Raw genomic sequence first — 14,549 nt, 5'->3', positions numbered from 1 at the left:
AAAGGGCTGAAATACTTAATATTGTTAAAATGTCCATAGAACCCAAAGCAATCTACATATTCAATTCAATACCCATCAAATTCATTTTTCACAGAACTAGAACAATTCATTCTCAGATTTATGTGGACCAACAAAAGACTTCAAACAGCCAGATCAATCTGAACAGAGAACAAAGCTGGAGAATTCACAATCCCAGATTTGATGCTATACTACAAAGCCATAGTAACCAGAACAATATGGTAGTGGAACAAAAATAGACACATAGATCAAGAGAACAATATAGGGATCCCAGAAATAAACTCACATCTATGACAAAAGAAGCAAAATAAAGAATGGACGAAAAAGAGTCTTTTCTATAAATGGTGCTGGGAAAACTGATCAACTAAATGCAAAGGAATGAAACTGGGCTACTTTCTTGCAGCATACTCTAAAATAAACTCAAAATGGATTAAAGACCTAAATGTGAGATGAGTAACCATAGGTATCTAAAAGTTGTAATCTCTTGAACATCAGCCTTAGCAACATATTTTTGGATGTATCCTCAAGCAAGAGAAACAAAAGGCCAGATAAGCTGAACAATGCTCTAACAAACTAAATTAAAACTAAACAATGATAAAAAATATTTTGCAGAATAGAGGAAACTATCAACACAATGAAAAGGCAACCCACTAAATGGGAGAAGATATTTTCAAATGATATATCCAATGAGGGGTTAATATCCGAAGTGCATAAAGAATTTATACACCTCAACATTAAAAAAGAAATAAACTGGTTAAAAATGAGTAGAGGACTTGAACAATTTTTCCAAAGAAGACATACAGATTGCTAACATACAGATGAAAGGATGTTCAACATCACTAATCATCAGGGAAATGCAAATCAAAACCACAATATAATATATATATATATATGTATATACATATATATATATATATAATATATTATTATACCAAAAATCAAAGAATAAAAAGTGTTGATAATAATGTGAAGAAATAGAGCACTTACTCACCGTTGGTGGAAATGTAAATTGGTGAAACAGCTATGGAAACATTATGAAAATTCCTCAAAAAACTAAAAATGGAAATACCATATGATCTAGCAATTCCATTACTGGATATTTAACCAAAGAAAACCAAAACACTAATTTGAAACTACATTCACTTACATGTTTCCTACAGCATTATTTATGATAGCTAAATTTTGTAAGCAACCTAAGTGTCCATTAATAAATGAGTAGAAAAATAAAATATGCACACACACACACATAATGTAACATTACTCAGCCATAAAAGAAATCTTATGTAATCTTGTTTTTCATGACTATGCAGTGATCTCAACATGGATTATGATGAGTGAAATAAATATGCCTAGAAAAGACAAATGCTGTATGATTTCATTTACATGCAGATTCCTGAAAAAAAAAAAAAAAGAAACAGAAAACAAAGAAACAAACAAACTAGGAACATTTATAAATATAGAAATTAGTGGTTGCCAGAGGGGAGATGACTGGGGGTTGGGTGAAATTGGTGAATGGGATTAAAATGTACAAACTTTCTGTTATAAAGTAAATACATTATGGGAGTGTAAAGTACAGTGTAGGGGATATAGTTAATAATATTGTAATAACATTGAATGGTAACAGATGGTAACTACACATATCCTGGTGACCAATGTGTAATACATAGAATTTTTAAATCACTCTATATACACCTCAAACTAATGTGACATTGCACGTCAACTGTGCTTTAATAACAGCAATGAAAAGACAGGAAATGGGTTTTAAAAGCCTCTTCAAAATAACTCAAATGTTAATTTTACATCGTATATGTTTTATCAGTATAATAAAATATATTAATATAAAAACTGATTTTACATCCCTGTTTGAAGAAAGACCCCTTACATTTTATTAATTCTTCAAATTTACAATTCTTATAGAAATAATGCCTATAATGGATAAATAATTATTCTATAAAAATGCAGTTATTGTTTTTATAAAAACTTCCAGAGTTCTTTCACATACTTAAAAAATTAATTAATTAAATGTCATCATAAAATAAATAATACATTTTTCATATCCTGATTCAATATAATCTTTATTTTTTTAATTATTTTCCTTCATGTGGGAGGGCCTGGTGGTGGACATTGAGGAGGGCACGTGTTGCATGGAGCACTGTGTGTGCTGCATAAACAGTGAATCTTGGAACACTGAGAAAATAAAATAAAATAATTTTTTTATTGCTTTCAAATCTCAACTTTCCTTTTCAGTTTAATTCCTTTATTTATATAATAAATTGCAGTTTTTAATTTCCTGCTTCAAAATTTTTGTTGGCAGGATTAACATATGTAATAATTGTTAATTAAACATTTGAAAATTTTTGAAATACATTGAAAAAATTTAAATTGCATATTCTGTTTATGAGAATTTTATTGTGGGTATTTTGGTCAGTTGGATAGTAAGATTTTTTTTTTTTTTAATATGACGTGATCTCAAGACCGTAATTCTCTATTGAATCTCTCTAAGTTTAATTGGTGGGTTGGGATCATAGTCCCTGTGGTGTAACCAGTATAAATAAGTCATACCCTAAATCTAGCCACATTATCCCTATAGGGAGACCCTTTTCTACTCCATTTCCTTTCATATTTTCTCATTGCTTTAGATTTAAAATGTAGAACTTGTATCATTCTGTCAGTTTTACTGTTCTGACTCCTAAATACAAAAAAGTAGGTGAAGAAGCCAAACCTTGGCATATTACTAAGGGGGTATATGCTTCCTTTTCTCCTTCAATTGGCATTTTCACATTGCTTTTTCCAGGAATTTTCATTTTTTTTTCTATTTGAATTATCCAAAATTTATAACTGGAATCACACAAAAATTCAAGCCAAAAGGGATCATCCAAGAGGAGGCTGGATCACTGATCAAAAAGGCTGGATCATATACCTGGACTATCAGGTATTATGATATATACTCTATGAATTATAATTGTTTAAAGAAAAAAATAGCAGGATTCTGTATATAACATTTACATAAATGTTAACTATTAGAAATAACAATCACATTGAAATCTAGATGTGAACTTGATGACGTATTGCAGCTACAAATTATACTGGAATTTAAATATGTCCCTAAGCCTGAATCATCTGCAATGCAAGTCAATACATGTTCATGACCATGTCAGTCTGAAGCATCAAAACATAATTTTCTTTTCCAAGTTTCCTCCAGATAAAATGACTAGATGGGATCATGTCAAGTAAACTGAGCCACTACAATCCCTTATTTTAAAGAGCAGACTTTAGTATACCTGAACTAGTAGATTTTATACCAATTGATTAATTTAACATTGTATAAATATTCTCTATAAGCCAGATAATGAAGCATAATACAATAACAACTCCTTTTGTGCCCAGTATGATTGTGCTGTAAAGAAGGATTTTATATTATTAAGATAATTATTATTGTAGCAAAATATCTAAAGCTTCATTGTTTCTATGTCTGATTTTGGTCATCACAGTGTCTCCATGGGGCCTCTTAGTGCCCCCCACATGATGAATTTTTGCTGATTGTAGATCATGAAAAGCAATATAGTGACATAATTGTATAAGAGCTAAAATATGGACAAAGAAAACTACTTTTGATATCAGAAGATTGGTTATTCTTCTGAGTTTGCCATTATGTTTACCTTTTTATACCACAGGATTAATCAACAAAGCTAACTGGCTACAGGCAAATTAAAGTCCTCAATATGTCTAGAGACTTTAAGACTCTTGAATAAAGACGCATGGCCTCCTAGAATTCTTTCATTCACTCTTGTAACATGACTACCACTCAGCAGAGCTTTGCAATGAGTTCTAGACAAAGAGTTTCAAGCTTAAAGGACAAGCAGCTCTTGAACGGTGGGAAGAGATTAGGGGCTTCAAATATTGGGACATAGAAAGATTGTTGTTATTTCAAGTGTGGTTGTCAGATTTTATTCTGAACAAATTACCTGGACTTGACATCATACAAAATGTTAAACTGATATAAATCAGAATGTTTATTTTTTAGAATTCCACTTAAATCAAAAGTACACATATAGTCATTTTAAAGATAAATGAAGTAAATGCAGCCATGAAATAAAGCAATAGCCCACTTACCTGAACAGACACATCACAGTATAAAATTGACATAAAAATACACCTTCATATATTCAAAAGACATTACATAGAACTTCATGCATAATTTGAGTCTTTCATTCTCATTTTTCTTACTTATATAAAAGTGTGTGTGTGTGTGTGTGTGTGTGTGTGTGTGTGTGTTAGGAAAAGAAAGAGTGAAAGATCTTAGTGGCTGGAAAATGGAGCATTTCTGTTTAAAGTTAATACTTTATAAATGACAGGAGGTAGCAATAGAAGAAAGGGTCAAATGGCTGAGAACAGTTTACACAATATCCATAGCCATAATTTCTTAACATAAAATGGAGGGATGACCTGAAACAAATAATACATTATATGTTAATAAAAAATAATAAAAAATAAAAATAAAAAACAAAATAAAACAAAACAAAAACAGTTAAACCTGAAGATTGTAGAGAGTACCAACTATGCTCTGCTGAAAACAAGCCTGAAAACTTTTAAGGCTGATTGTATAAAAATATTTCAATTTATTTTGCATATTTAAAAAGCTATTCTTATAACTATACTTCATAATGTTATTTAAAGTTTATAAAATTAAAAAAATGGAAGAATTATTTTACATCACCTTGTTAATAATATAGTCACTATTTCCCTTCAAAATGATTACTTGAAATTTTAAAGAAATTAAAAATTAAAAGAAAACTAAAGAAATTAGTTACCCAAGAAATTAATTTACATAGAAATTTGTTTCCAACCAGAATTGGGTAAATGTTTTTGTGATGGTATGTTTTAATTACTTTCACTTTATATTCTGCAGATTTACCCTTTCTGATTGTAATGAGACTTCATAAAACATAATATAGTTTAACATATAGTTAAACATCATATAGTTAAACATCATATAGTTTAAGCTGATTACAATTTAAATTTGATCAAATACAAAAAGTCTATATTTTACTTTTCTTCCTTACATTTGACATTATTGTTGCAATTTACACTTTTAATACTGTATAACACATATGTAGGTTATCATATATGTAAGTATTTTAATGTTTGTCTTTTAACTTTGTACTAAAGGTTATAGTTTGTTACAATATTAGAAAATTCAGAATTTTACTGCATATTTACCTTTACCAGTGAGTTTTATATGTTCATATACTTTATGTTGTTAATTAGCATATTTTATATTGACTTGAAGAACTCTCTTCAGCGTTTCTTATAGTGAAATTCTAGTGACAATCAATTCTCTTCACTTTCTTTTTGGTAAGGGTGGAGTTTTTAAATTCTATTTCATTTCTGAAGGGCAGTTTTCCAGGTAGATTACTTTTTTAATATATCATTTCATTATATCTTGGCCTACCAGGCCCCTGTTGAAAAATCTGCTGATAGTTTTATAGGGGTTTCTTTGTATGTGATGAGTCTCTTTTATCTTATTTATTTCAAAATTTTATTTTTCTCTTGTCACATTTATTTTTATTATATTGTATCTCACTGAACATTCAACATGACTTAAATCTCCTTGGGAATCTTTGGACTTCTTACACCTGAATGTCCATATCCTTACTCAAATTTTGGAGGTTTTCAGTCATTTTTCTCTAAAAAGAATGTTCTCCTTTGCCCTCTGAGACTCCTATTATTATATTCATATTGTGTACTTTAATGTAGAAACTTTGCACTTTTTCTTTTTTTTTTTTTTTTCAATTTTTACTCCTCTGGTTAATTTCAAATGACTTGTTTTCAGGTTAATAATTTATCCTTCTCGATCAAATCTCTTTTTGAAGCTTGCTATTCAATTTTCCAATCATTGTACTCTTTAGTTATAGATTTCTTTTTATTTTTGTTTATGATCTCTTTTTCTTTGTTAAACATCTCATTTTGTTCATTTACTACTATTTTCCTAATTTAATTTAGTCATCTATCTGGGTTTTCTTTTAGTGTACTGAACTTATTTAAAAGAATTATTCTGAATTCTTTGTCAATCAGTTCATAGATCTTTCTTTAGGATGGGTTATTGAAGCTGAGTTAGTTTCCATTAGTAGTGTCATGTTTCCCATCATCTTCATGATCCTTGCATCTTTATGTTGGTGTCTACACATTTGAGAAAGTGGCCATTTGTTACATGATTCACATGTTCATTTTGACAGAAAAAGATCTTTACCAGTCATCTCAAACTGGTGTTCCAGTCAGGCTAAATTATAGTATAGAAAAGAGGGGCATTCTATAGTATAGAAAGAGGGGCATTCTACTAAAGTCTCTGGTTTGGTGAAAACAGTGAATATTGAGATTAGCTAAGAACTCTATCTAAATTATGGTTCAGCAGATCAGCTGGCTGGGCTCTGTGATCTGGCATGTCTACTACCAAGGTTTATGGCTAGGCCCTCTGGATGGGAGAGATCACTGGCTAGTCACGTGGGCTTTCCAGTTAGACTCTATAGTACACCATAGCGGTTGGCTGGGCTTTGCACTCAGGCGGGACTACTGACTGGGCTCCCTGGACAGGCAGGGATGTAGGCTGTGATTCTTGCCCAGGCAATGCCACTGGCTACATTCTGCAATTTTTTGGGAACTCAGGCTGAGCTCTTTAAGAATCAGTGTGACTGGCTAAATTCTGTGATCATACTGAGCCACAGCCTGGATTCTGTAATCATCCCTGGTCAGGCAATATCCCAGGTTTGACCCCCATAATAGGTGATGTCACTGGCTTGGCTATGTTTTCACAAAGACTACATTTGAACATAGCTACAGATGGACTAAATTATCAGGTAAGTCCACTGGTTGTAATTGGTGGTCCCAGGAAAAATGAGGTTTCAGGCTATGTCCCACATTTGGGTGAAACTACAGACTGGAATAAGTAGTGTTGCCCTCTCTCCTCTGTAGTCGAAGACGGTCACAAGGCTTGGAGCCACAAATGGACAGGACCACTGATTAAGGACCTTAGTCAGAGAGAACTGCTGATTGTGCTCATTGACCATATATGGGATTGTAGTTCAGCTTCATAGATGGTTGAAGCTGCTGCCTGGGATTTTTGTCTAGGTAAGGTTGCCAGCAAGGAGATGGTTTAATCACAAATTCATATGCACCAGTTGGTGGGTTTTACACCTTTTGTGTGTGTGTGTGTGTGTGTGTGTGTGTGTGTGTGTGTGTGCGTGCCCACGCAAGGGATATACTAGGTAATCTAGCCCTACCAATTCCCTCAGCATTCTCAATGACATGAGAAAGAAATGGGGCAGGTGAAAAATGCTCCAGAATCCAAGGAACTTTAATTTCTGCCTTGAAATCTCTATTCTCTTTCTTTTTTTTTAATTTTTTTTATTTATTTACAGCAAAACAGTATTCATTATTTTTGCACCACACCCAGTGCTCCATGCAATCCATGCCCTCTCTAAAACCCACACCCTGTTACCCCAACCTCTCACACCACCGCCACTTCAAACCCCTCAGATTGTTTTTCAGAGTCCATATTCTCTCATGGTTCACCTCCCCTTCCAATTTCCCCCCACTCCCTTCTCCTCTCTATCTCCCCATGTCCTCCATGCTATTTGTTATGCTCCACAAATAAGTGAAACCACATGATAATTGACTCTCTCTGCTTGACTGATTTCACTCAGCATAATCTCTTACAGTCCCGCCCATGTTGCTACAAAAGTTGGGTATTCATCCTTTCTGATGGAGGCATAATACTCCGTAGTGTATATGGACCACATCTTCCTTATCCATTCCTCCATTGAAGGGCATCGTGGTTCTTTCCACAGTTTGGCGACCATGGCCATTGCTGTTATAAACATTGGGGTAGAGATGACCCTTCTTTTCACTACATCTGTATCTTTGGGGTAAATACACAGAAATGCAATTGCAGGGTCATAGAGAAGTTCTATTTTTAATTTCTTGACGAATCTCCACAATGTTCTCCAAAGAGGCTGAACCAACTTGCATTCCCACCAACAGTGTAAGAGGGTTACCCTTTCTCCACATCCCCTCCAACACATGTTGTTTCCTGACTTGCTAATTTGGGCCATTCTAACTGGTGTAAGGTGATATTTCAATGTGGTTTTAATTTGATCTCCCTGATGGCTAGTGATGATGAACATTTTTTCATGTGTCTGATAGCCATTTGTATGTCTTCATTGGAGAAGTGTATGTTTATATCTTCTGCCCATTTGTTGATATGATTGTCTGTTTTGTGTGTGTTGAGTTTGAGGAGTTCTTGATAGATCCTGGATATCAACCTATTGTCTGTACTGTCATTTGCAAATACCTTCTCCCATTCCATGGGTGTCCTCTTTGTTTTATTGATTGTTTCCTTTGCTGTGCAGAAGCTTTTGATTTTGATGAAGTCCCAAAAGTTTACTTTGGCTTTTGTTTCCTTTGTCTTTGGAGACGTAACTTGAAAGAAGTTGCTGGGGCTGATATCAAAGAGGTTACTGCCTATGTTCTCCTCCAGGATTCTGATGGATTGCTGTCTCACATTGAGGTTTTTATCCATTTTGAGTTGATCTTTGTGTACGGTGTAAGATAATGGTCGAGTTTCATTCTTCTACATATAGCTGCCCAGTTTTCCCAGCACCATTTATTGAAGAGACTGTCTTTTTTCCACTGTATATTTTTTCCTGTTTTGTCAAAGATTACTTGCGCATATAGTAGAGCATCCATATATGGGCGCTAGACTGTGTTCCACTGGTCTATGTGTCTGTTTTTATGCCAGTACCATGCTGTCTTGGTGATCACAGCTTTGTAGTAAAGCTTGAAATCAGGTAGCATGATGCCCACTCCTTTATTTTTTTTTTTCAAAATTTCCTTAGCGATTTGGGTCCTTTCTGATTCCATACAAATTTTAGGATCATTTGCTCCAGCTCTTTGAAAATGCCTGGTGGAATTTTGATTGAATGGCATTAAAAGTATAGATTGCTCTAGGCAGTATAGACATTTTAACAATGTTTATTCTTCCAATCCAAGAGCATGGAATGGTCTTCCATCTTTTTGTGTCTTCTTCAATTTCTTTCAAGAGTATTCTGTAGTTCCTTGAGTACAGATCCTTTACCTCTTTGGTTAGGTTTATTCCCAGGTATCTTATGGTTCTTGGTGCTATAGTAAATGGAATCGATTCTCTAATTTCCATTTTTGTACTTTCACTGTTAGTGTATAAGAAAGTCACGGATTTCTGTACGTTGGCTTTGTATCCTGCCACGTTGCTGAATTGCTGTATGAGTTCTAGTAGTTTGGGGGTGGAGTCTTTTGGGTTTTCCATATAAAGAATCATGTCATCTGCGAAGAGAGAGTGTTTGCCTTCTTCATTACCAATTTGGATACCTTTTCTTTCTCTTTGTTGTCTGATTGCTGTTGCTAGGACTTCTAATACTATGTTGAACAAGAGTGATGAGAGTGGGCATCCTTGTTGTGTTCCTGATCTCAACAGAAAGGATGCAAGCTTTTTCTCATTCAGGATGATATTTGCTGTGGGTCTTTCATAGATAGATTTGATGAAGTTCAGGAATGTTGCTTCTATCCCTATACTTTGAATTGTTTTAATTAGGAATGGGTGCTGAATTTTGTCAAAAGCTTTTTCTGCATCAATTGAGAGGACCATTTGATTCTTCACTCTTCTCTTATTAATTTGTTCTATCACACTGATTGATTTGCGAATGTTGAACCATCCTTGTAGCCCAGGGATGAATCCCACCTGATCATGGTGGATAATCTTTTTAATGTGCTGTTCGATCCTGTTTGCTAGAATCTTGTTGAGAAACTTAGCATCCAAATTCATCAGGGCTATTGGTCTGAAATTCTCCTTTTTGGTAGGTTCTTTGCCTGGTTTGGGGATCAGGGTAATGCTGGCTTCATAGAAAGAGTCTGGAAGTTTTCCTTCTGCTTCCATTTTTTGAAACAGCTTCAGCAGAATAGGTGTTATTTCTTCTTTGAAAGTTTGGTTGAATTCCCCAGGGAATCCATCAGGTCTTGGGCTCTTGTTTTTTGGGAGGTTTTTGATCATTGCTTCAATCTCGTTACTAGATATTGGTCTGTTCAGGTTGTAAATTTCATCCTGGTTCAATTTTGGGAGTTTATAGTTTTCCAGGAATGTGTTCATTTCATCTAGTTTGCTTAGCTTATTGGCATATGACTGTTGATAATAACTTCTGATGATTGTTTCTCCTTCCTTGGTGTTAGTTGTGAGCTCTCCCTTTTCATTCATAATTGTATGAATTTGGGATTTCTCTTCTTTCTTTTGGATTAGTGTTGCCAATGGTTTATCTATCTTATTGAGGCTTTCAAAAAACCAGCTTCTAGTTTCATTTATACATTGTACTGTATCTCTGGTTTCTACCTTTTGACCTCAGTTATAATCTTGATTATTTCCCTTCTTATGTGTGGAGTTTGTTTGATTTGTTGTTGATTCTCCCATTATTTAAGGTGTAGAGACAGCTGCTGTGTTCTGGATTTTTTAATTTTTTGAGAGAGGCTTGGATGACTATGTATTTCCCCCTTAAGACCGCCTTTGCTGTATCCATCGGTTTTGGACTGAAGTGTCTTCATTTTGATTGGTTTCCATGAATTGTTTCAGTTCTTCTTTGATTTCCTGGTTGATCCAAGCATTCCTAAGCAAGGTGGACTTTAGCTTCCTGGTGTTTGAGTTGCTTCCAAACTTTTCCTTGTGATTGAGCTCCTGTGTCAAAGCATTCTGATCTGAGAATATGCAGGGAATCATCTCAGTCTTTTGGTATCAGATGAGTCCTGATTTGTGACCCAGTATGTGGTCTATTCTGGAGAAGGTTCCATGTGCACTTGAGAAGAATTAGTATTCTGTTCTTTTAGGGTGGAATGTTCTGTATATATCTATGAGGTCCAACTGGTCCAATGTGTCATTCAATGCTCTTGTTTCATTATTGATATTCTGCTTTGATGATCTGTCTATTTCTGAGAGAGGTGTGTTAAGATCTCCTACTATTAATGTATTCATATCAATATGACTCTTTATCTTGATTAACAGTTTTCTTATGTAATTGGCTGCTCCCATATTGGGGGCATAGATATTTACAATTGTTAGATCATCTTGGTGGATAGTCCCTTTAAGAATGATGAAGTGTCCTTCTGGATCTCTGACTACAGTCTTTATTTTAAAATCTAATTTATCTGATATGAGAATCACTACCCCAGCCTTCTTTTGAGGCCCATTGGCATGAAAGATGCTTCTCCATCCCTTCCCTTTCAGTCTGGGTGTATCTTTAGGTTCAAAATGAGTCTCTTCTAGACACCATATGGATGGGTCCTGTCATTTTATCCCATCTGCATCCCTGTGCTGTTTTATGGGTGCATTTAGGCCATTCACATTGAGAGTGATTATTGATCGATACATTTTTATTGACATTGTGTTACCTTTGAAGTCTGTCTTTCTGTAGATTGTCTCTATATTTCTGTCAATTCTATTCTTAGGATTTTTCCTCTTTTATATAACCCCCCCCTTAATATTTCCTTCAGTTTCGCCTTGGTGGTTGCATAGTCTTTTAAGCCTTGCCATTCTTGGAAACTCTTTATCTCTCCATCCATGTTGAATGTCAGTCTTGCTGGATAAAGTATTATTGGCTGCATGTTCTTCTCATTTAATGCCCTGAATATATCTTGCCAGCCCTTTCTGGCTTGCCAGGTCTCTATGGACAGGTATGACATTATTCTGTTGGGCTTTCCTCTGTAAGTAAGGAGCCTCTTTGTCCTAGTTGTTTTCAAGAGATTATACTTACAATTATGATTCCTCAATTTGACTATTAGGTGCCTTGATGACTTTTTGGAATGTATAAGCTTGGGTGGAGACCTTTTGACTTAGTACATAAACGCTGGTTCTATTCACGAAATTGGAAAAATTATCATGAAGAACTTGTTCCACTATATCTTCTAGACTACTTTCTCCTCCCCTTCAGGGATTCATATAATTGTGATGTTGGAACGTTTCATGGCATCATTTATTTCCCTGATTCTGTTTTCGTGGTTTCTAAGCTGTTTGTTCCAGGCTTCCTCCTGATCCTTTCTCTCTGTTTGTCCTCCAGATCACTAATTCTATCTTCTCTCTCAGTTACCCTAGCTTTGAGAGAATTTAGATTAGATTGGAACTCGTTGAAAGTATTGTGAAGTTCATCCCTTGTAGCTTTCAGTTCAGCCCTAATGTTGTGAACATCCTGTCTGGTCACTTTCAGTTCTGCCCTAATCAATTCCGTTTGGTCATCCATGGCTTTCTCCAACCTTTCATCCTGTCTGGTCGCTTTCAGTTCTGCCCTAATCAATTCCGTTTGGTCATCCATGGCTTTCTCCAACCTAGCTATTGCCTGGATAATTGTTAGCCCGAATTCTCTTTCCGACATATTATCTATGTTGATAGCTGTTAGCTGTGTTGCAGAAGACTCATCCCTGTATTTTTCTTCTGTTGGGCATTCCTTCTCCTAGTCATTTTGGTGAGAGATGACTGAACAGATGTAGGTGGATGTATCGACCATGGTGCAGTCAAGGTGCACCCTGGAACGCTTCTGAGCAATCAGGACTCCCCACCCAAATGAAAGAAGAAAGAAAAGAAAAAGAAAAAGAAAAGTGAGAAAGAGAGAGACAGAAGAAAAAATTGATGGTAAAAGAGAAGTTTCAGCCCAAATGTGCCCCAAGGTAAGATTTATGAAGTATACAAACAAAAAGACTGATAAAAGTATGTATATGACAAAAGAAAAAAATATATATATATGCAAATAAAGGAATCACCTCATCTAAAGGACGAACCCCAAGTTCGTCCCAAGTGTAAAGATTTATATACTATTAGGAAAAACACAAAAACACAGAAACAGTGGTGGAGGAAAAAGTTGGGAGAGTGGTTATAAATTCTCACTGTTGCGAGGAAGGTTGTTTTGATTCTTCCCGGATGTATCTTGATATCTTTGTTGAAGGAATCAACTTTCCTAAGATAAAGGGGGATAAAAATTGGTTTACCTATAGGGATAGCATTGATTGGGGAAAGGGGATTACTTTGAAGTTTAACTCTATATGAATATTAGAAAATAAAAATAAAAAGGAATAAACTAGACTAAACTAAACTAAATTTTTAAAAAAATGAAATTCAAAAAATAGAAATGCAAAAGGAAAACAAAGGTGTATGTATCAAAAAGTTCAGGTTAAAATATTATTATGGAATTTGATGTACTGGACATTTCACTGTGATGGCAAATACGTTAAAAAAAATCTATATAAAAAAAATGAACCAGAATAGTGGGAACAAGTTAAAAATAAAAGTTGTCCTATGAAGTAGTGGTGGTTGTTCTCTTGTAGTCTTTTTTTTTTTTCCTTTTTTGGTTGGATTTCTGGGGGAGGGGCCTGCCACGTGGGTTTTCAGTCCATGATGTTCCCTGAGTTAAGTCCTCCTGCCCCGCTCAAGGGAGTGGGCTCTGAGGAAACTGTTTTTTTTTTGTTTGTTTGTTTTGTTTTGTTTTTCAGGCTTTTGTTCTCTGGCAGTTTTTATGTTTTTTCACTTTTTTTTTTCCCTCTCAGCTTGACTGCTTTTGATGGTTTTTTAGTTTTAGAGGAAGACAAACTGCACCCTGACCTCCCTCTCAGAAAGAAGGCTCAGTCTGGCTACAGAGCCCAAATAAGTTCCCCCTTGGCTGCTGACAGAGCAGGTCCTGAGTCATGGTCCCTGGGGACGCAGGATCTTTTGCTTGTACCCAAAACCATGGCAGCGGAGGCTGTCTGGGTAGCTCCAGAGTGCCAGAGACATTCCAAGCAGCAATTGCACACTGAGATTTTACCACTGGCCCCGGCTTGGAGTGCCTGGTCTTTCTGGGTCTAAAAGCGCCCGGCTTGCACGCACCAATTTCAGGGGAGGCTGTGGGTCGCACACGCATTTCAGGCTCTGAGGATGGGGCCCAGGTCCGAAAGCACAAGGCTGGGCCTTCGTGCACCTCTTTCAGGGGAGAGTTTGGGGCACAAGTCTTAGGGTCTGAAACAATGGCGTGGGTCAACGAGTGCAGGCCGAGCCTTTGTCTACCTCTTTCAGGGGAGAATGAGGGGTGCGCGCATCTCAGGCTGTATATAGCAGGGCTTGTGCATTCTGTCATCTGGCGAAGCTCCCAGCCCCTCACAGGAGCTGGACCCCTCGCATTCTCAGGCGCGCTGTTGGCTTAGGGACCAAGACCTGGTTTCTCCGCTGCCCTCTCTCTGGCTCAGCACCAGGGGAGGCTGTCGTGGGACTGGGGCCTTAAGCCTCTGTCCCTAGCCACCCCAATTCCCACAATTTCCCCCCGCCCCATGATCCTTTGCTCTTTTGGAGTGCTTTCAACCAGTCTCCAAGTTAATGCTGGTCCCAAGATGCAGGACACTCTGGCTCATATTAGGAGTATTACTTTCCAACTGATCACCTCTGGTGGCTCCCTCCCCATTTTGTTTATCTTCTGATATCAGTCTGATATCAGTCTGTTCCC

This window comes from Mustela nigripes, chromosome 12, assembly GCF_022355385.1.
Source record: "Mustela nigripes isolate SB6536 chromosome 12, MUSNIG.SB6536, whole genome shotgun sequence".
Lineage (NCBI taxonomy): Eukaryota > Metazoa > Chordata > Mammalia > Carnivora > Mustelidae > Mustela > Mustela nigripes.
The sequence above is the reverse complement of the archived record's forward strand: the minus strand, read 5'-3'. Positions refer to the sequence as shown.